This window comes from Zeugodacus cucurbitae, chromosome 2 (assembly GCF_028554725.1).
Source record: "Zeugodacus cucurbitae isolate PBARC_wt_2022May chromosome 2, idZeuCucr1.2, whole genome shotgun sequence".
Lineage (NCBI taxonomy): Eukaryota > Metazoa > Arthropoda > Insecta > Diptera > Tephritidae > Zeugodacus > Zeugodacus cucurbitae.
In genome coordinates, this window is record NC_071667.1 from 74,005,941 (window position 1) to 74,026,842 (window position 20,902).

General features: G+C 35.8%; 1 protein-coding gene and 1 long non-coding RNA gene across 7 annotated transcripts in view; one reads left to right on the forward strand and one right to left on the reverse strand.

The window, feature by feature from the left end:
* The window catches only part of LOC105216122 (cadherin-99C), a 475,067-nt gene that overhangs the window by 3,175 nt on the left and 450,990 nt on the right, over nucleotides 1-20,902 (forward strand). The window contains exon 1 of one of the 5 annotated variants that reach the window (XM_054234455.1): nucleotides 12,073-12,870. The exons of the other annotated variants lie outside the window; for them this stretch is intronic. The gene's annotated coding sequence lies outside the window, so the exon portion shown is untranslated. Of the gene's footprint in view, nucleotides 1-12,072; nucleotides 12,871-20,902 lie in introns of those variants that run through there. 5 annotated transcript variants of the gene reach the window in all.
* LOC128923905 (uncharacterized) lies at nucleotides 3,667-16,656 on the reverse strand. 2 transcript variants are annotated; one of them, XR_008472717.1, is made up of 3 exons: nucleotides 16,461-16,656; nucleotides 6,905-7,951; nucleotides 3,667-4,156 (listed from the first exon to the last, which is right to left on the reverse strand). It is a non-coding gene; the product is annotated as an uncharacterized LOC128923905 (long non-coding RNA). The 2 variants fall into 2 exon arrangements; XR_008472668.1 differs by lacking the exon at nucleotides 3,667-4,156 and adding an exon at nucleotides 5,729-6,537.

The window sequence follows — 20,902 nt, forward strand, 5'->3', positions numbered from 1 at the left end:
GCTTGTGGCATGCATCGCGGCGCATTTGTTATTAAAAGTGTGCGTACCCGCTTTCTAACGGTACATGCATGAATTTCTCAGTGTGGCAATGAAAATAAAGCTAACCGCAAAAACAAAAACAACAACACAACGTAATGGAATAATTTGGCTTTGAATCAATACAATAGCAGTTGCCACTTCTTCGTTTTCTTCTTATTTGTACCAACCAACTTGAGGAAATTTAATCAATTCTTTTACCAAACTTTTTTGCTGTTATTATTTGTTGTTGCCTCTAGCATTGCCGCATGCACATTATTATATTCTATTTGCATTGTTTCGCTCGTAACTATAATTGTTTGCTGCGCTGCCGGCTGCCGGCTGCTACAACTGTTTATCTGCCTTTGCCATTTGTCGGCGCAGCAGTTGACCTCATTTCATGCTATCACCACTTGCCTGTTGGTTTATTGTCGTTAACCAGCCAGGCAGTCAGACAGCCAGCTTCAAGCGGCAACAAAAAGTGTGGCAAGCAAACAGCTGTGGTTGTGGCACAGATGCGTGGCCATTGCAAGCGGGTTTCGTTGCCACAAGCAACACATAAGATATAGTAGACAAACCGCATGCATAATGCCCAGCTACAACGTCTCCACAGACACTGAAAGTTCTCTTTGCTAATGCGCCACTCCGCGCTACCGTTGGCAAGTACAACTGCAAGTAGTTGTCAGACAACTTTTACTTAACTGCCGTCAATATTTTGCGAATTTTTACGTAATTTTGTTTTTATTATTTATTTTTCGGTCTTTCGCTTACTTTTTTCTCACACTCACATCAGGCTGACAACAACTCCGTGGAATTTCATTTTACTGTTGCGAATTTTGTTGTTTTTTCTATTCTCACCGCTTATTCTGTTACGGCTGCGACGCGTGGGTGTCTGTCTGCAATGCATTCATGAAATTCAAATGTTTGTTGCAGAGGGAGAATATTGATTTTTATGGAAATGTGATTTTGCTCTGTCACTTTTGCTGAGAGAAAAGTGGAATTTGTTGTTTGAGAAAATTGATTTTTACTTTTCATAATTCTGCATGCCTTAGCAACAACAAGATGTATCTTGTAACTGTTGTTGTATTGAGTTGCGCAACTGTGTAAATAGCCAAACCCATTTTCGGCGCTCATCTTCGTAGCGTGTAATTTTTCAAATTATGGTTATTTATATCTTGCTGTTGTGATTGTTGTTAATTTGTCGCGGGTTTTTGCAATGTGCTTTCCGTTAGTCAAACCACACTCCCTGTTTTTATTCGCTGCTATTGCAAATAAAGCATGCAAATAAATTATTAATTTTAAGCAATTTTTTAATGATTTTTTATAAAAGTATTGCTGACTTCATTAAAAATTTACAAAACATTTTATTTTTCATTAGTTTATACATTTTTTAATATCATTTAATTTATTTTTGAACGAAAAATAGGATTGTACTCTTATGCGTATTATATTTTGTTTTATTGTGTAAAATCAGTTGAGAGGTGAAACCATATTATATAAACCAGCATTTCTTCCAACATTTAAAAGATTCACGTGTCAAATAGTACTACATATGTATGAGATAAAAATACATTTCCATTAAAATATATAGAGTTATAACAAAACAAAAGGTCCAAAAAACTAAACACAGAACATCTAAAAATCTCAAATTGACTGTGTGTTCTCACTAAAATAAAATTTGTCTCAAATCCTTAACTTTATATGGAAAAGACACTTAAAAAAGAATATCCCAAACATGTGTGTAAATAAAAAGAATTACTAATTTATGAATCCACAGTCGGAGCAACACTCAAATTACATTAAAAAATAACAAAAGAATAGCTGAAACAAATCATATCACTAAATTCCATTACAAACGCTTCACTGCTGTGACACTTGGAATTTCTATGCACCCTTTATCACGCCACAGACGCCAAGCAATTTCATTTACTCTTTTTTATAGCCTTACCTGGCGTAATATTGTTGTACCAGTATGTATGTATGTATTAATATGCATAAGAATGCTTGTACGTACATAACATATAATTAATGTGAATTTAAAAGAAATCCTCTGTGTGACAAGTGTATTATTCAAAAATTAACATTTCTATTTATATGCAGTGGTATATGTGTGTGTATGGTGGCCGGCGTCATGAAATGCGTTTAAATTAAAGAATAAATGTGAGTCAAAAGAAAACTGATAATCCAAAGATGGTCAGGAAACAAGAAAGTGGTATGGATGAGAAGTCAAAGTGGGAAATGAGCTTCATTTGTAACTCAAAATGCACCACTATATAATTAATAGTAGCATATTTGTGTTTGTGCGTGGTTATACAATTTTTTTTGTACATTAATGCTAATGAAGTGTTATTTTGGCCTTTAAAATTTCGTATATGCAATATTTTATACGGCAACAAATTTATTTAAATGTAGTTATTGTTATTGTTGGCAGCATTAGCGTTAGGTGTTCAAATTATTAAATTTACAAACTTGTTTTCTCCAGCACAAGCAAGACTGCTGAGTGCATGCGGTTGCTGGCGGTTTGAAGATGAGCAATAAGTTGAATTTTTGACTTTTTATCTCTATTATATTATTTGTTGTTGTTGTATTTATTTATTGTTATATTTTTTATTTAAATCAATTTAAAGTTATACCATTAAGTGCGCTTTGATGACTTTTCGATCGTTAAGCGCTTTAAATTGCCTTTATTAGGCGTCGAATTGTTACACTTGGCTGTGGTTGCGCCCACACTCACTTACACGCCGGCTTTTGTAGTATTGAGGTCTGCTTTGGCATTTAAGCTAGTTTTAAGTACCGATCGTAGTGTTTTGAAGACTTTAATCTTTCTAGTTAGGGGTGTTGAGGATAGAAGTCGGTGGGCTCTTGAAGATATGGATAAACTTAAGACTTCGATTTTTAAATTTAGATATTCTCAAAGTCCAGAAATTCTTTATATATTATATTATATATAGAAACACAGGCCTCGGATGAGATCCAACGCAGAATCACTCTTGCCAACAGGTGCTACTTTGGACTGAGTAGGCAATTGAAAAGTAAAGTCCTCTCTCGACGAACCAAAATCAAACTCTATAAGTCGCTCATTATTCCCGTCCTGATGTATGGCGCTGAAGCGTGGACGATGACAACATCCGATGAGACGACTCTTGGGGTTTTCGAGAGAAAGGTTTTGCGCAAGATTTATGGTCCTCTAAACATTGGCAACGGCGAATACCGCAGACGATGGAACGATGAGCTGTACGATTTATACGACGACATTGACATAGTTCAGCGAATAAAAAGACAGCGGCTACGCTGGCTAGGTCATGTTGTACGGATGGAAGAAAACACTCCAGCTCTGAAAGTATTCGATGCAGTACCCGCTGGAGGAAGCCGCGGAAGAGGACGACCTCCACTCCGGTGGAAAGACCAAGTGCAAAGTGACCTGGCTTCACTTGGTGTTTCCAGTTGGCGCCAAAAAGCAAAAAGGAGGAATGAGTGGCGCGCTCTGGTGGATTCGGCTATAATCGCTTAAAGCGGTTCCTACGCCAAATATATATATATATATCAGATATATATATAAACCGATATTCACAAACATTAAAAAAATTAAAATTATGAAATTGAAATTTTACTTTAATTTCTGCAAAAAAATTTTTTAAGTTCATTGGCAGTTTTGCCGCGACCACTTGCAAGCTATAATAAAAAAAACAATTATCAACATACTCATCAGCGGTGGCGGCGTCGGCGGCAAAAGTAACTGAGTCCAAATTATAGAATTCCAAGAAATTATTCAAAAGTGAAATTTTCACTATTTTTTCTTGTTTTTGTATGTTCTCGTTTGCTTTTTCACTCACTTTCAGCTTTCGAAGATTTCTGGTTTTCACGTTCAACACCGCCTCACGCTGTCTGGCGGTTGTTGTGACGGTCGGTCAGTCATTGTAAGGCAAAAGCGACCACTCAAAATTCATTGTTTATCATTACTGATGATCTCTTTCATAACTACATATGAGCATGCGGACAATGTGTGTGTGTGCACTTGAAGGGGAACTTGTTGAACGCGACTTTGTGCAACAGTTTCTCCGCTTCTGGATGACTTGTGTTTGTTATTTTTATTTTGTGCCACACATCAAGTGTTTTATTTGGTTATTTTGGTTTTCAAAATCTGAAAAATTAAAGAGAAAACATAAAAAAGGCTAAAAAATATTTTGAAAATTCAATTAAAAATTATTTTTAAAATATATGTATTTAATTTAAAAAAGAAGAAATTAAATTTTTTTCAACTCATTGCATTAAAGATTAAGCTGAAATGATTATTTGCTGTCTATAAGAATTAATGAATATAATTATAATTTCACATTTCATTAATTTAACATCCCTATCCCTTCAACCAAACCAGCACAAGTTCGTGTTAAGTCTTTTATATATTCTCAACTTCGCGTGACTCATCTCAATAATGTATTGCATAATTTAATCCAGTTCCCAGAATGAAGACAATTTATTTTTTCAAATTATATTAATTTTGTCTTAATGTCTAACAAAAGTTGTTTTAGGATTTAATTTATGACCGAACCAGCTGGTGATTCCCTGTTCTCGACAGCTGCCCGCTTATACCGTATTTGATTTGGTCAGCGACAGTACATTAGAAATGTATATTACCCTGTTTATAACCAAGTGTAAAATTAAAAAGTTGATTATTTGTATGAGCTGCTCTGGTGATTCTGTTATTCGCAGAACTTCTCGAAAATAAAGTATTGTAATTAAGCTTGCAAAATAGCGCGGCAATCAATTTTATGCAGTCAAGCGGGTATCTGCGCTGTTCGATAGCTGTCTAATGCATCATTAAGAAGAAGCTTAGATAAACTTCTTAGGTATTGATTAAAGCGCTTGTATACTGTATTTATTGAATTTCCACATTCAAGGTTAAAAATTATAAAAATAAATTAATTAAACAAGTGTATACAAAGCTACTTGAAAGTTGTTAAATGTATTCCATTATAAAAGATGTGTTAAATAACGATGATTAAAGACCGTACAAACAGCCCTTATATCAGGACTCGTTATTACTACGACTCAGATTAATTTAAAATACATTTCTCACTAAAAATTGTTCTTATATAAAATGTATTTTAAAACGATATATAAAAAACATTTTCAAACAGTTGGAACAGTGTTAAAATAAATGGCAAGCTTATTTAAAAATACTTTCTGTATCTAGCTTACTTCAACCGAAAATAGTTGACCTAAAAAAAGCTACTGCGTTTATAAAAAATATGATTTTCAATCACTCGAAAATAATTATATAGCCCAAACTGAACGATTTTTAATTGTACAACAAAAACAAAATATTTCTAAAACTAAAGTCGTTTGCCTAGCTATGCATTTACTTGCAGCAGTTTATTTCCACTTCTGTTCTAATTAGTTAGGAGTTTCCTAAACATTAGCTCCTCATTAACTGCGGCAATAATAATAAATATTTGACATAACAGTGGCAACTCGCGGCTGTTGGAAAAACGTGGAAACCGCTTAATTGTGGGAAATGCTGAAACAATTCAACACAACCGGCAGCCACCAAAACTACATACAAATCACTGAGCTGTGACACACAAACGTGCACATCAAATACATTTACGTGTTTATATGCGCTTGAGCGCCTAGAAGTATGTATGTTCGTAGTTTATTTGGCTCAGCGCCGAGTGGTTGCTGAATTTGTTTTTTCCACCGTTTATGTCCACCGTTCGCCACTCTAGTCATTGACCGCGACTAAAATACTAATAAACATACACTACACACAACATACAAACAAACAAATTTCTTTGGTGTAATTAGTAAATTACAATTATAATTATGTTCATTTGCTGCGAGTGTTCTGTGTGTTTTCTGGCTTTTGATTGTTTATATTTTCCTATACTTTATTGATTGCTATTAGCTGGCGTTTGATCTTTTTTGTTGTTTTTCCACGGTTAGTGATTTTTTACAATTGTTTAATTTTTATTTGTTTTTACTACTGTTTCGTTTGCATAATAAAAGCTTAATTGATAATCTGTACTTTGTTAAACTGTTAATTGGATTACTGTAAATTGGCAACAATCAAAATATCAGATATGTGAAAGTTAGTATTCATGTTACTGTAGTTATTGTGATTCGCAAAATGACAAAAAAAGCTTGAAATTTTTAATGTTTTGTTCAACAAATAAATGTCTTTATTTACTTGCTTCCATAAATAGTGAGCTGTCACGTCTCAGTATCAAATATTATTATACTTTCCTTTACTTCTTCCGTTCACTGACAGCAAATGTGTGCTATATTGTACTATAATCAATCACAGATAAAAATAAGTTAACTTTATTTTTGCAAGCACAACATTTAACTAGACCACCAATGCCTCGTGACTTCAACATTTGTCACCATTTATTTTCAAGCTTTTCTAAGTTATATATGTTAATAAAATCGAAGAATCGGACATGCTTAGTTCTTTATTAATATTTTTTTGTTCTGTAGTATTTTCCGCGGGTTTACCATATTTAATTGTTGTATGCACCCACGCTGTAAATAATAGTATTTTAAAAAGTCTATTAGAATCAATAAGGGGCGCAAATAAAACAGATTTTCATAATTTATACAATATTTTAGTTCGAAATTAGCTTTGAAAGTGAGATTTGAAACTTATTTTGTTATTATTATAAGAAATGTACAAATGTAATGTTGTTTACAAAAATATTTTTGTTACGGAAAAACGCAATTTACTTTGGTTCAAATATTCATATGATTTTTTACTTCAAACTTTGTTTAATCGTTCTTCTTTAGGTTCACTAAATAACATTCTAAATGTATACGATATTTTTATTTAGTTCAACTGGTTTTCATTCTGGTTTTCTTTTCAACACATAATACCATAATTTACAATACTTACTGCGCTCTAACTCTCAATGCAGCTATGCAACGTCATGTAATAAAACTAATGCCTCACTCAGTAGTTCTTCTACTCGCCGCTGGTGCTAGCCCAAACCGAATCGCTGCGCTTTTAAACCACGGTGCCTGCAGTGAACTTAATGCTTGCCTTTCTTGTCATTGCTCTTTTTTCACACGCTTCCTTTGTCTGTATGTGACGATCGCCTGCAACTATTCTGACCACTTTATTGACCTTAAAATATTTCAGCGCGTTGTGACCACAAAAGGCAAGCCGAGCAAAGTGGAAATAAAAAAAATTAATTCAGCAAAGGGGAAAAAAGCTGCGAGGCAGACCGCCAGCGAACGCCGTCGAGTGACAGGTGAACATGCTGTGCACGGCGCTGGGCCATGGCGTCACTTCGTGGCTGCGCATTTTTATGACTCTTTTTATTTTGTGGCTACCACATATTTTATTTACTGCAAGTTGCAACTTGAATTTAGGTCGCACACACATTTATGTATCAGATTTGTGTATGAGTGCGACTTTTAGCCGATTTTGGTGGTACCGCTACGTGTTGGTGCACTGTGATCACAAGCATTGGGGTTTTTTGTTGTGCGAATTGCGAGCGCAGGTTCCGCTGCAGCGGTATGTGGCAGCAGCAAGCTGCATGCAACTAACAACCGGTATATGCATAAATGAGTATCTGCGTGTGTGAAACTGTAACGTATTAGCATAAATGTGTGCCTGCAGCTAAACGAATCCAACTGTTTAATGGCTGGCTTGTCAATTGTTGTTGTGTAGCGGTTCGGCTGTCATTCGCTGCCAGGAATTCATTTGCATACCCGCTGAGCGCCGAATTGGGCGCTTTAATGCCACTTTAATGCAAGGGTTCAATTGCCGAAAAACACAGTGCGGCGGCTGAGTTGAGTGTGTGCAGCCGGCAAGCGCAGTTATTGCCAAGTTCCCAGTAATCAGCGGTAACTCATTTGCAGTTAGGAGAGGCTAGCTGTTTGGATATTCATTTAGGTGCAGGTATTCTCTTCCTCTTGGAGATGTGCACTGACATTACTATAAACAAATAAAAATGAAGATAAATGCCTTCATTTGAATACGGTATGTTTTTTCTATTTATTTTACATATTTAATTTAAAGACATTTTTTTATATATTTTGTTGCGTTTTTTCGAAACTTGTAAAATCGAGATAACTTTTACGACTGTAATAAAATGCAGATTAATTAAAATGTCTTTCTGTAATTTATTTTTTATGGACAATTGACTGTCGCTATAGACCTTTTTCTATCAAAAAGTTGAATTTTTAATAGGAATTTAATAACTGTGGGGGTCCTTCAAAGTCAAGTACATACGTATCGTGTATACAAGACATGTCTAGTGGTGAAGAGGTTACATAATGCATGTGTAGTGAGGCAGGAAATGTCGCAAACTTTAAATAAAATGTAATTTACTACGACATTAAATAGAAATTAAAGTCTTTAGAAAGCGTTAGAATGCTTTAGAATCAAAAAAAAATGTGTCGCTTGACCTCTAGATGTTTCAAGCAAATTACATTAACATCTCATTTTCACTAGAAATGTTCTTTGGAATTAAAGTAAACTACCGAAAAGATTTTATTTAATGATTCAAAATGTAAATCACTTGATCTTCTTATCAAATTTAAAGAGGTGTTTGACTTTAGTGAATGAAATTAAACAAATACAAAGCATAAATTAATTGCAGATTAAGAAATGTTACTGAAGTTAACGGAACTCCGAAAATAGCCTGTATTATTACAAATATTAAAAATAAATTATTTTTCCACAACTTAAGCCACGATGGAAGCTTTTTATGTGAAATCAGTTTATTTTTTGTATTTTATTTACTTGCAATTTAATATTTTTTACTCATAACCTACATTCCACACTTAATTATTTTAACAAAAAAAAAAAAAAACAAAGGCAATAAAAAAACTCTTCAATTAGCACATTTTCGCCCAAATTGCTGTTTAATGGTTTTCACCGCCTATTATGGCTACAATTCTAAGTACTCTCACGCATAGAAAAGTACATATGTATTTATATGTATGTGCAAGCAAGTGACACAGTTAGCGGCGGCAAACAATTATTTAAATTATAAGCAACTCATATTCATGAAGTACGTGTCAGCGCACAAAACCAAAATATTTCAGACATCACACTTGCTCAAAAGAAATCAAAAAATACAAAAACAACAACAACACATATATATACAAATATGATAGCTGATGCTGCAAGTAGATTTGTAGATATGTAAATGTTTGGCGGTTGAGCTGGCGCCGCCTTTCCCGAATTTTATCTGTGGATCTGCGGCGCAAGCAAAACTCTGGCGCTGCTTTCACTTAGAGCTTCTTCAGCCACAAGTTGTTGCTGATACTTTCGTTTAAATATGAGTATGGGAGAATATTAGAGATGGGTTTTGACACATACATGCCTCTATATTAGTTGCGATGCAGCATTCTTGATTAGGATTAATTAATTTTTTTTCTTTGAAATTCTTAAGTGGCTTAGGCAGAAGCTCATACAGCTATGCGTGTTTAACGATTTTTATGATTTATGTTGAATAAAAGATTACAAAATATGAGTTAAGATATCTTTCTCAATTTCGCCTTAGGCCTATAAGTGAATTAGGCCTTCCAGCTTATAATATCTGGTATTAATTTAAGTGATGTACTCATACTAAATATGCTTTACAAAAACAACATTTTAATTATAACTTCCTGTACTTCGTATTTTATTTAAAACTTCCTCTCGCCGATTTTATATTTTAAAAAATTTTTGATATTTTTTAATACTTTATATTTAATACTTAAGCTTTACGAATCATATTTACAAAACGTAACTTGAACGTTCGTCATTTTTCATGCCCAAATTGCAGCTAATCAGCTATTAAAAAGGAAAAAGTCGGAGTTCATTCACTTGGCTTGTGCTTGCGTGTAGGTTCATTTTGCTGTTATTGCTTTTGTTGTTGACAGTCAAGACTACTAGGCTACCTAAATTGCCACATAATTCACAAAACAATAAAATAACAAGAACAACAAAATTAAATACATTTCAGCAATTGGTCAGCAGAATTATTAAGACTGATGCGGCATTTCCGCAGCTTATTTTTTATTATTTTGTTTTATGCTCTTATTTGTACTTTTTTATAGTAAATGTTATATTATTATTTTTTAATTCCGCTGCGCTAAGCTTATTTATTGGAGTCTTATATATATATTTTTTTTTATAAAAAGAACTACCGTAGCGAATTGTCTTTGCTTTCTTTTATTTATTGTGTTGCTTTACTTCATCAGATTTTTGTTTTTATTTTTGTGTTTTTATTAGCAATTAAACAAGATGATAAATGTCTTCCATCAATCAACGTTCGGTCATACATTTTCTTAATATTCTCGGAGTTAAAACTGCAGATTAGTTTCGATTGCCGCTACTAATAATAATATATTTTTTGTTATTGTGGAAATTAAGCTGGAGGATGGAGTCATATGTAGAAGTTCACGTAAGTGAGGAAAGTTTCTGACTGCCATTCACTTGGGAGTGGCCAGGAACGATTCTTTTACATGTGGCTCAAGCAGCTCACAACTTCCGGTCTTAGACCAAGTATCCTCTGGGTAGCCAACAGACATCCGTCTGGAAGCGAGCTAAAGTGAGAAGGCGAATCCCGCTTATGCGGTTGTGCGTAGGGCTTGGGACCCACCACATAAAAACGAATAACCAGTGAATAAGAAACACAGGCCTCGGATGAGAAACCCCCCTTTTGATGACGACCACGGCAAACGTATAAAGGACTATGATTTAAGGGCATGCACCTGGAATGTCCGGACCCTTAATTGGGAAGGTGCCTCTGCCCAGCTGGTTGATGTCCTCGTAAGAGTAAAGGCTGACATCACCGCAATCCAAGAAATGCGATGGACGGGACAAGGACGGAAGAAGGTGGGTCCTTGTGACATCTACTACAGCGGCCATATAAAGGAGCGCAAATTCGGTGTGGGATTCGTGGTGGGAGAGAGACTCCGTCGTCGAGTCCTGGCATTCACTCCGGTGGATGAACGTCTAGCCACAATCCGCATCAAAGCGAGGTTCTTCACAGGGGTAATGCTCGAAAATTTTACGAAAAGATCCGGCGACTAACTGAAGGTTTCAAGACCGGAGCACACTCCTGTAGGACCCCCAGCGGTGATCTAGTGGTTAATGACCAGAGTATACTGTGTTTGTGGAGGGAACACTTCTCCAGCCTGCTGAATGGCAGTGAAAGTACAACACCAGGAGATGGCGAACCCGATTCCCCAATCGACGACGATGGAACAGATGTTCCATTGCCCGACCGTGAAGAAATTAGAATAGCAATTACCCGCTTGCAGAACAACAAGGCGGCGGGGGCCGATGGATTGCCGGCCGAGCTAATCAAATACGGCGGCGAAGAGCTGATAAGGTGCATGCATCAGCTTCTTTGCGAAATATGGTCGGAAGAAAGCATGCCCGACGATTGGAATCTCAGTGTACTCTGCCCAATCCACAAAAAGGGAGACCCCACAATCTGCGCTAACTATCGTGGGATAAGCCTCCTTAACATCGCTTATAAGATTCTATCGACCGTACTGTGTGAAAGACTAAAGCCCACCGTCAACAAACTGATTGGACCTTATCAGTGTGGCTTTAGACCTGGAAAATCAACAACTGACCAGATATTCACCATGCGCCAAATCTTGGAGAAGACCCGTGAAAAAAGGATCGACACACACCATCTATTTGTCGACTTTAAAGCTGCTTTCGACAGCACGAAAAGGAGCTGCCTTTATGCCGCGATGTCTGAATTTGGTATCCCCGCAAAACTAATACGGCTGTGTAAGTTGACGTTGAGCAACACCAAAAGCTCCGTCAGGATCGGGAAGGACCTCTCCGAGCCGTTCGATACCAAACGAGGTTTCAGACAAGGTGACTCGCTATCGTGCGACTTCTTTAACTTGATGCTGGAGAAAATTATAAGAGCTGCAGAGCTAAATAGAGAAGGTACAATCTTCTACAAGAGTGTACAGCTCCTGGCGTACGCCGATGATATTGATATCATCGGAAACAACACCCGCGCCGTTAGTTCTGCTTTTTCCCGCCTGGATAAGGAAGCGAAGCGAATGGGTCTGGTGGTGAACGAGGACAAGACGAAATATCTCCTGTCATCAAACAAACAGTCAGCGCATTCGCGTCTTGGCTCCCACGTCACTGTTGACAGTCATAACTTTGAAGTTGTAGATAATTTCGTATACCTAGGAACCAACATTAACACCGATAATAATGTCAGCCTTGAAATCCAACGCAGAATCACTCTTGCCAACAGGTGCTACTATGGACTGAGTAGGCAATTGAAAAGTAAAGTCCTCTCTCGACGAACAAAAACTAAACTCTACAAGTCCCTCATCATTCCCGTCCTACTTTATGGTGCAGAAGACGGTGTCAACATCCGATGAGACGGCACTAGGAGTTTTCGAGAGAAAGGTTTTGCGGAAGATTTACGGTCCCTTAAACATTGGCAACGGCGAATACCGCAGAAGATGGAATGATGAGCTGTATGTGTTGTTCGACGACATAGACATAGTCCAGCGAATAAAAAGACAGCGGCTACGCTGGCTGGGTCATGTTGTTCGAATGGATGAAAGTGCCCCAGCTCTGAAAGTTTTCGATGCAGTACCCGCTGGTGGAAGCCGAGGAAGAGGGAGACCTCCACTCCGGTGGAAGGACCAGGTGGAGAAGGACCTGTCTTCACTTGGTATTACCAATTGGCGCCAACCCGCCAAAAGGAGAGATGCGTGGCGCACTGTTGTGGACTCGGCTATAACCGCGTAAGCGGTTTCTACGCCAGTTAAGAAGAGAAGGAAATTAAGCTATATATGTATTTGCATGTGTAGGTTATAGACTCGCACTTATTCTAAAGAAATTTTCAAACATTAGCATGCTTTTTTACGGTAAATATGTGTTCATGTATTTTCATTAACTTTTTATGATTTGCTCTTTGTTGTTGTATTTTTTCAGTTATTTGGTTTGTTGCTTAGTATTTTTGTTAATTTTTAATTGTGTTGTTAACAAGATACAATCTCAACTAGCCGCACAATTTTAATGTTCGAAAATTCCACGGTTAATTACTAATTTTTTACACACACACACTCGCGCGGAGTCATACGTAAGTACATATGTACATCACTCATCCAAGTGAATTATGACTATTGAAACCAGTTTCGTCTAAAGAGCCAACAATTAATGCACAAAAAATCAAATTTTGGATATTCGAATGTTGTGAAACTTACTTCCTACATTTAAGGACCACCCTATTTTATATAATTTATTCACACATTCAATAAACCTTCAATCCAATATTTGGATTTATTTTGTAAATGCTGCGCCCAACCCTTGAAAAATCTAACGGTTATAAAAACTGGAAATTAAATCAAAAACCAAAAGCGAAACGGCTCTCAAAGTGAATGGCTCACAAATGACGCTCATTAAAGCGCAGTCTGCGAATATATAGCATTTACTTGTTGCTGCTATTATCGGATGGCAATATAGAAAAAAGTTTATTTATTAAAACAACAACAATTATCCTAAACTACTCATGAAGTAAAATGTCAAAAGGCGGCAGTAGCAGGGCCTTTTACCCACTAGCAACGTGCAAAAACAGTGCGAAAAGAGCATCAAAATTTGGTAGCGTGTAGAAGAGGCTTGGGTGAGAATCTCTTCGCACAGACATACAGATTTGTATTTACTTGTTTTTGCTCTGTTAAGCACTGTTGTAAAGTACTGCAAGGGATTTTTTCGATACATTTTTTTGCAATAACTTTTTATATTTTTCTTAATTTCATTTTTATATATTTTTGTTAATCTCTGCATGCAAGCACATCTTCCTTATTGCTTATAATGACTGCTCATAAATTTTGACATTTATTTATTTGCGCTTGCTGGCCTCTTCTATTCCAGCATTTCCTTTTTATACGCTTCTTTCTAATTTTCGGCAGTTTTCGCTGCACCAAGTGAAAGTTGTCCAACTGAGCAGTCATTGACTAGACTTTGCGGTTGCTGTGCACCCAACGGCTGATGCGCCACACCGCTAGTCATAGGCAAACCAAATAAATGGCAAACTAAGAGGCAGCATAAAGCTCCCAGACTATAGAAAAAAAACAAAGACAAAAAAGTTTAGTTATTTGGCGAGAGGATGCTATAAAAAACTAGTAAAGCAAAAGGTTATGAACTTTGTGGAAAAAAGCGTGGTAAACGGTAAAAATACAAATGTACTCATATAATACAAGGAAAGATGCTTTTACGTATACATATATGAGTATATACATACGTATATGAGTTGCGCTGTGTAAGGATGAGCAGTTGTTAGTCGTGTGGAATGCGACAGGAAGCTGTGTGTAAGCTGCAGTGGTGAGTTTTCAAAAGTTAAGTTAGCAGATGGCATGTTGCAGATAAAGTTAGCAGAAAGCTAGTAGTAGAAGTCGGTAAAACCCATCTCCATTTTTTACACCCACACTGTTTATTTGCTCACTGCTCAATGAAATGTTAGAGAAATTAAGTTCATGCCACAGGGCAAAGCACTCTAAAAGAAATGCCTGCATGCCTACCACGCCCCCTTTTGTGTATATTTTGAAAGGTAGAAGTAAGGAATTTTAGCCAGAAAGTCTTTTAATAAAGGCAGATGCATCTTCTGGTACGTTCTTCTTGCTATTTTAATAGTTGATTACTAAAAAAGAACGATTCCATATACTAAAATAGCAAAAATCGTAGGTTAGGGCGCACAAATCAATGCATATATAAATAAAAATTCAGGAAATAGTAGACAAAATTTACGAGCATTTAAAGTTTTTACGCAACAATAATAATATAATAACAGTTTCAAGTAAGCGAGGCTTAGCAATACAACTACTGGCTGAGAAAATTCGAAATTTCTAATGCAAATTTTCTTCGAATAATTTTTTATTGCATTTAAGCCATAAAAACTATATAAAAAAGAATAAATTAACATAAAATTAAAAAATATGAAAAAAATAAATAAATTTAAATTAAATAAAGACATGAAAATCATGCTTTTTGTGCGCTGATTGAAACATAAAAACCCCTCACCGCACGACTGCAACAAAAGAAAAATACAAACGCACAGGCACACAGACAAAAGACTTGTTACACAAACCTGACAATTAAGCGGACGATTCGGCGACAATTTCAATAAGCTACACGTCCATTATGTAGCCATTGTGGCAACAATGTGTATGCAAAGCTGATGCGAGTTGTCAGTCGTAGTTGTTTGGTGAAGCGCAACGGGCAGCGAGGCTTGTGCATACAGAAACACACTAGCAATAAGCAAGCAAGTCCGTGACTGTTGCACTATGCACGTTACGGCGCGAGCATCATTCGGTTGTAGTGGAGAGTTATGCTTGCAGTGAAATTTATTTTTTGTTTCAAACTTATTTCCCACTTTTTTGTTACTTTTTAGATTTATTTAATTTATTACACACTTGCAACATGTTGCTAAGAGATTAAAATAGTTTTGTACATATAATTGTTGTTTGTTTTTAAGGACCCAGCTATGATCAACATCTTCCAGATATTTTATTAAATGTAGAAAAAATTTGTTTTTTATAAAAATGAGTCTCTATGGAAAAAAATGGCAAAAGCGGATTAATATTTCCTTTAGCTTCTATATGTTTGATATATGGATTTTCAAACTTCCGGTGGGTTTTATGCCGCATATATCGATTGATATGTAATCGCCACAATCTTATATTATTTTATAAAACACTTTATTTACAAACTGAATTTTTCTATACAAGACACTTTTGTTTTTTGAGATTACAAATTAAAAATTGAAAGTAAAATTTATCTTCAATTTTCAAAATTCCGAACGTCTAAAATTGCTAATTTATACTTATTTACTACATATGAACATATACTAATGGATTGCTTCAAAATTTTCTTTGTGATTGTTCAACTTGCTGCAATAGCTAGAATAAGTGTTTGCGAAGAGATATCAGATCGTTGCAAAATACTACAAACAACGGAAATGAAACGTATCTGCATTGGCAAATATCCCATGGAAATATCTTATAGATATAGAGATGCACTAATGGATATCGGCGCAAAATATGCTATATTTCAGTTCATCGACAGAAGTGGCAGCCATTATTACATTGCACATTTTTCTAGTCCGTTGATGGGGTGTGTTAAGGCTAAGGCTATCAAACCACTGAAGTACAGCTGTACTACTGAAGATGACAAAACGGAAGAAATTGAAATTAGATCCGGGATTGTAATGTGCTTAACCGAGAATATGCACATGGCGGATGAACTGTTGACATTTTGTGGTAAAGAACAAATGAATCCATCAGAATTTGTCGTTTTACAGTACACAATTGGTCCAAAGTCATTGACTGCAAGTAGCACAAATACTGTTGCGTTTCGAATGCATTCTTATCTCTTAGTAGCAACAATACTATTTGTAGTAGAATAATCACACTTTTTTATACTTTGATTTGGTCAACAAATAAATGTTTAATGAACTTACTTGAATTCTTGAACTGTTTAAATATACGCCTTATGTAAATTAAATTTGTTGGTGTTATCATCGGAGACTATAAAAGAATGCCGCTGCAGCGAGAAGCAAAAAAAGTAAAAAATAAAAATATTTGTAAAATTGTTTGACAAATGAGGCCTTATTTATAAAAATTTTGTCAATGAGACACAATTCCCCAAGCTTTGTGGATTTCTTTTAGATTTATTAGTGAATGTCTCACTTTTTGTGAACATCAGCTCAGTGTTGAACTAAATTGTCATATATCGAACACGAAGACCTCAGTGCCTGTGACTAACTTGTTGTCGTAAATATCATTATCTCTTTCATATGTACTAAGCAAATTCAGAGTAAATTTCTTACTTATAACAATGGTCTTATGCACTACGAGAGTATAAAATGTTCCGATGCACCCGAACTCAGGCCTTCCTTATTCGCTTCATTTTATTTTATTTCATTTATTGTTGTTGTATTTTTTTGTATTCATTGTTGTTTTTGTATTTTCTTTTCTTGGTGTATTTTCTGTTTGTATTATTTGTTGCTGCCTCTTTATGGCATAATCGACAAGCGCCTGCCGCAAAAGCCTAAAATATTCACCAATTAAAATCCAACTGAGGCGGTGGCACTCTGTAAGCGGTGACAAAAGGCAAAAGAGACAGAAAACAAAAACAATACGACTATAGTAAAATCAAATAAAATTGTGAAAAAAGTCTCGCTAGTGTTGCTGCAATGAATGACAATATGTTGCAGGCTCACGTTCATACATACATATTTACATACAAATAAAGCTCTGGCGTGTGGCCAGACAACACCATTTGTGAGGCTTGTGCGATTACAGACATAAAAAATATATATTTACATCTATTTGTGCATAAATTTATAGTCTTCTATATTTTTATAGCAAATACATTTTATTGCTTTTCTACTTGCATAGCATTGTGTGTATGTAAGTGCTAGAACGGTTTCTTTGGACTTTGTGCGTTCTTATGTAAGTACTTTTGTACGTATGCAGCTTTTACATAAATATTTTTTGTGCCTCAACTTGAAACATATGTCAACCCTTCGCAACATAACCTAAAAATCCAAGACATTCATATTTAATAACATAATCATTTCAAAATAAATCGTTTCCGCAATACATGTGCCTTGCAACAAGTTGTAACAAATCATCTACAACAGTCACCACCAAACATTTCACGAAGCTCACACTACCAATGAGACAAGTTAGACGACAGCACTTGCCACTTAATACTCGCTTGCGGAATTGATATGTTGCCTAATTACGTAGCGAGTGCTCACTTGCAGCCATTCACATGTCAGCAACAACATTTTGAATATGAGCTCAGTGAAGTGCAATTTTAGTAGGTGTGTCCCTTAAATCGCAGCGACTAACCGCCGACAGCGCGATAGAATTACATTTGCGCACTTGCTTAGCTGCAAGTGGCTGGTAGTTGGATGCAAAGTGCGCGCATGGCTTACGTAAGCCCGACCACAGATGTGCTGGTACTGCTGTTGGCTTCTAATAGCACACCGTGAGCTCATGTGAGCATTCGCGGCCATAATGCATTTATAACCTCAAGACAAACAGTTGCGTTAATATTTTGCCTAACTAACTCAATGTGTTGTTGGGCTTTTATTAGTTTTCGTTTTTACTAGTTGCTTTATGTTTGTTGATTTTTCATTTGCTTTTGCCTCTTCGAGCTAATTTTAATGTCACGTAATTTATTATCACCGTTTGTCGTTGACACACTTCACAGCAGAACAGCGCGCACGACCCAAACACATACATACACTTCCATAGATACATACATTCATGCTGCCCTCGTATGTTACCGTTTGACAGTAATCACATAACGTGTCACACTCACCTTTTTGCTGTCTCTCTGTTGCCAAAGGGCGATTACATTTTGTCAACGGTCGCAGGAGAGTGCTCCGCTTTGGTAGCACGGGAGTCGACTTAGCGGCAGTTTAGCTGGCAATGATGAATCACGCGGAGCAGTAAAATATTGGCGCTGCCGGGGTAATGTCGTCGACACGCAGAGTTTGGTCCAGTTTTTTTTTAAGAAACCGATGTCTTTAAGAGTGTTTGTCGCTCAAGGTGCTCATTTCAGCTCGAAATAGACCACCACTTATCAAGAAGCATATTTCGTAGCAACTAGAGATAAGTTAGTTATTCGTTAAAGTCTTAATTCCCTAGACTTCTGAGAATGCATATTAACACGTCCTGAAGAATAGCATTACACAGTGGAATGAAAAATAAATATTTAAGCCATGGTTATTAGAGAGGTACAACGAACGGTAAACATTGTCAAAATCTGTCGCTCCACGATTACGTGACTTCAACTAAATGTAAGTGATTACGTGCTAATATTTCGGGAGAAAAAATTCTTCTCGTTTGGTATATAGTGCGACTTCACAACCTAAAACCCAGAAATACAACTACGCTCACTAAATTCATATCTACTCTCAAAAGAAACGCCCATTTCCCTCTCTCATCGCTTTACTTAGAAGTCATCAAATCACACTTAATACACGCCGATATTTTTTTGATTGCTTAAGCACCAAGAACGACATCTCCAATTATAAACTAAGAAGTTCAGTGGCTCTTTTCTGTTACGCATGAGATTTCTTATTTGGTTTTTATTATCAAGCATTCTGTTTGTCTTGTTCTTGGATTTCTGCTTCCGAAAAGAGCAACTTGGCGCACCTCAATCGTTTTAAGCAGCTAAGTGCCACAGACGCTCAAGTGCAATACCAACGTTAGACGCTGCCATGGTGCCACAACAACAACACCAACACGACAACAAACAGCGTGTAAATATTTACACTTTTCGACGAGCGTTAAACTTTGTTGTTGTGTGTCCGAGCATGAATTCTATGAGCATATGAGCATGACTTATGCGCTGCTTAGCTTTACGAGTCTTACTTTGTTGCATATTCATGTGTATTGGTGTGTGAGCACTTTAAGGTAAATAATGGTTTTGTATTCCAATATTTACTTTTATGTTAACGTCAAAGCGGCGAGCAGACAGTTAACGTTTATTTATCCAAACTACATGCCTAACCTGTTTTTTTTTCTTCTATAGAGGAGACAAACATATTTTTTAGATGTTTTTCTATTTATAAAACTCACTTGTCGTTTATTAAATAACAATCAGCATATTAATAAGCATCTACATAATATATTTGAAGCAGAATTTTCCACTTAACGCTTTAAGCAAATTATCTTTCTCTTTTTCAGATTTGTTTCTATATATTTGTTTATTATTTATGCTCAATAACCATATTCATGTTTATGTAGCTATTTTCTTAATATTTTTATTTTTTTCTCTGGCTTTTTGTTCTATTATGCTTTTTGGCAATCATAAATTAATTATATTTATAGATATGCTAATTTGTGCTGGTTGTGTTTTGCATATTAAGTGGAAATCGGCTAATCACCTTATGTGTACACATATATGCTTCTGCTATACATATATAGATTGATATATGTATATGTAAAGCCTGCTGGCAGAATGTATTAAGTCATTACTGCGCGTCCAATTTAAATATGAATGAAGTATCGAATTGTATGTCATTGAATGTTGTGATTTTTTGCTATTTTCGGAGTCTTCGTCAAAAGTGTCTCAGGCATCAGGTGCTGTTCCGCCAAAATTGTTGAATGCTTAAAGAAACCATTTTTATGAGGAGATTTGTTTACTGATACCGAAACCTTTCACTTTGTCGCGCCTAGAGTAATGCGTTACCTTTAAAAGTAACGCGTATCAAAAATTTAGTCTTAGTTCATTCGCGCCTGAGTTTATATAGTTTATATAGTATTCTTTAAAAAACTTTCTTATTTCAATATAACATTGAATCATTATCTCAAAGAAGTTCCGTTTATTCAAAAAATAAGTTCGAAAGAAGATAAATGCCAATATTTCGAGTAAGCATAGCACATGCATCATTCCTTCTGTCTCATTGACATCCACTACAATAACCCTAGCTATCTCAAAGCAATACTACAGCTTCACCACAAAAGCTTTCGCTCCATCAAGATCCTCATTACGGCGCTGCCAATTTTAGCAATATAAAACCAAATCACTCACTTTCACCCGACTGTAATGCGAAAGCGAAACGAGAAATAAAATCAACTAAAATCCTGCTTTCATATCCAGTTTTGAAATTGCACTTTCTACTCAAACACACAAGCAATACTAACAAACACACATAGCTTATGTTGCAGCATCCGCATGCAGCATGAAAAATGAAACCAGTTGAGAGACTGACATATGCAGACAACGCAAAAAAACACAGATTTAAAGTTCAACGACTGCAACAACTATTTATTTTTATTGCTTTTAAGCAAATGATTGAACAAGGTATAGATAAGACGATATTTGTATTGATATTCCATTATTTTTTATTAAATATTTTTTTATACTGCCTGGTTAAAA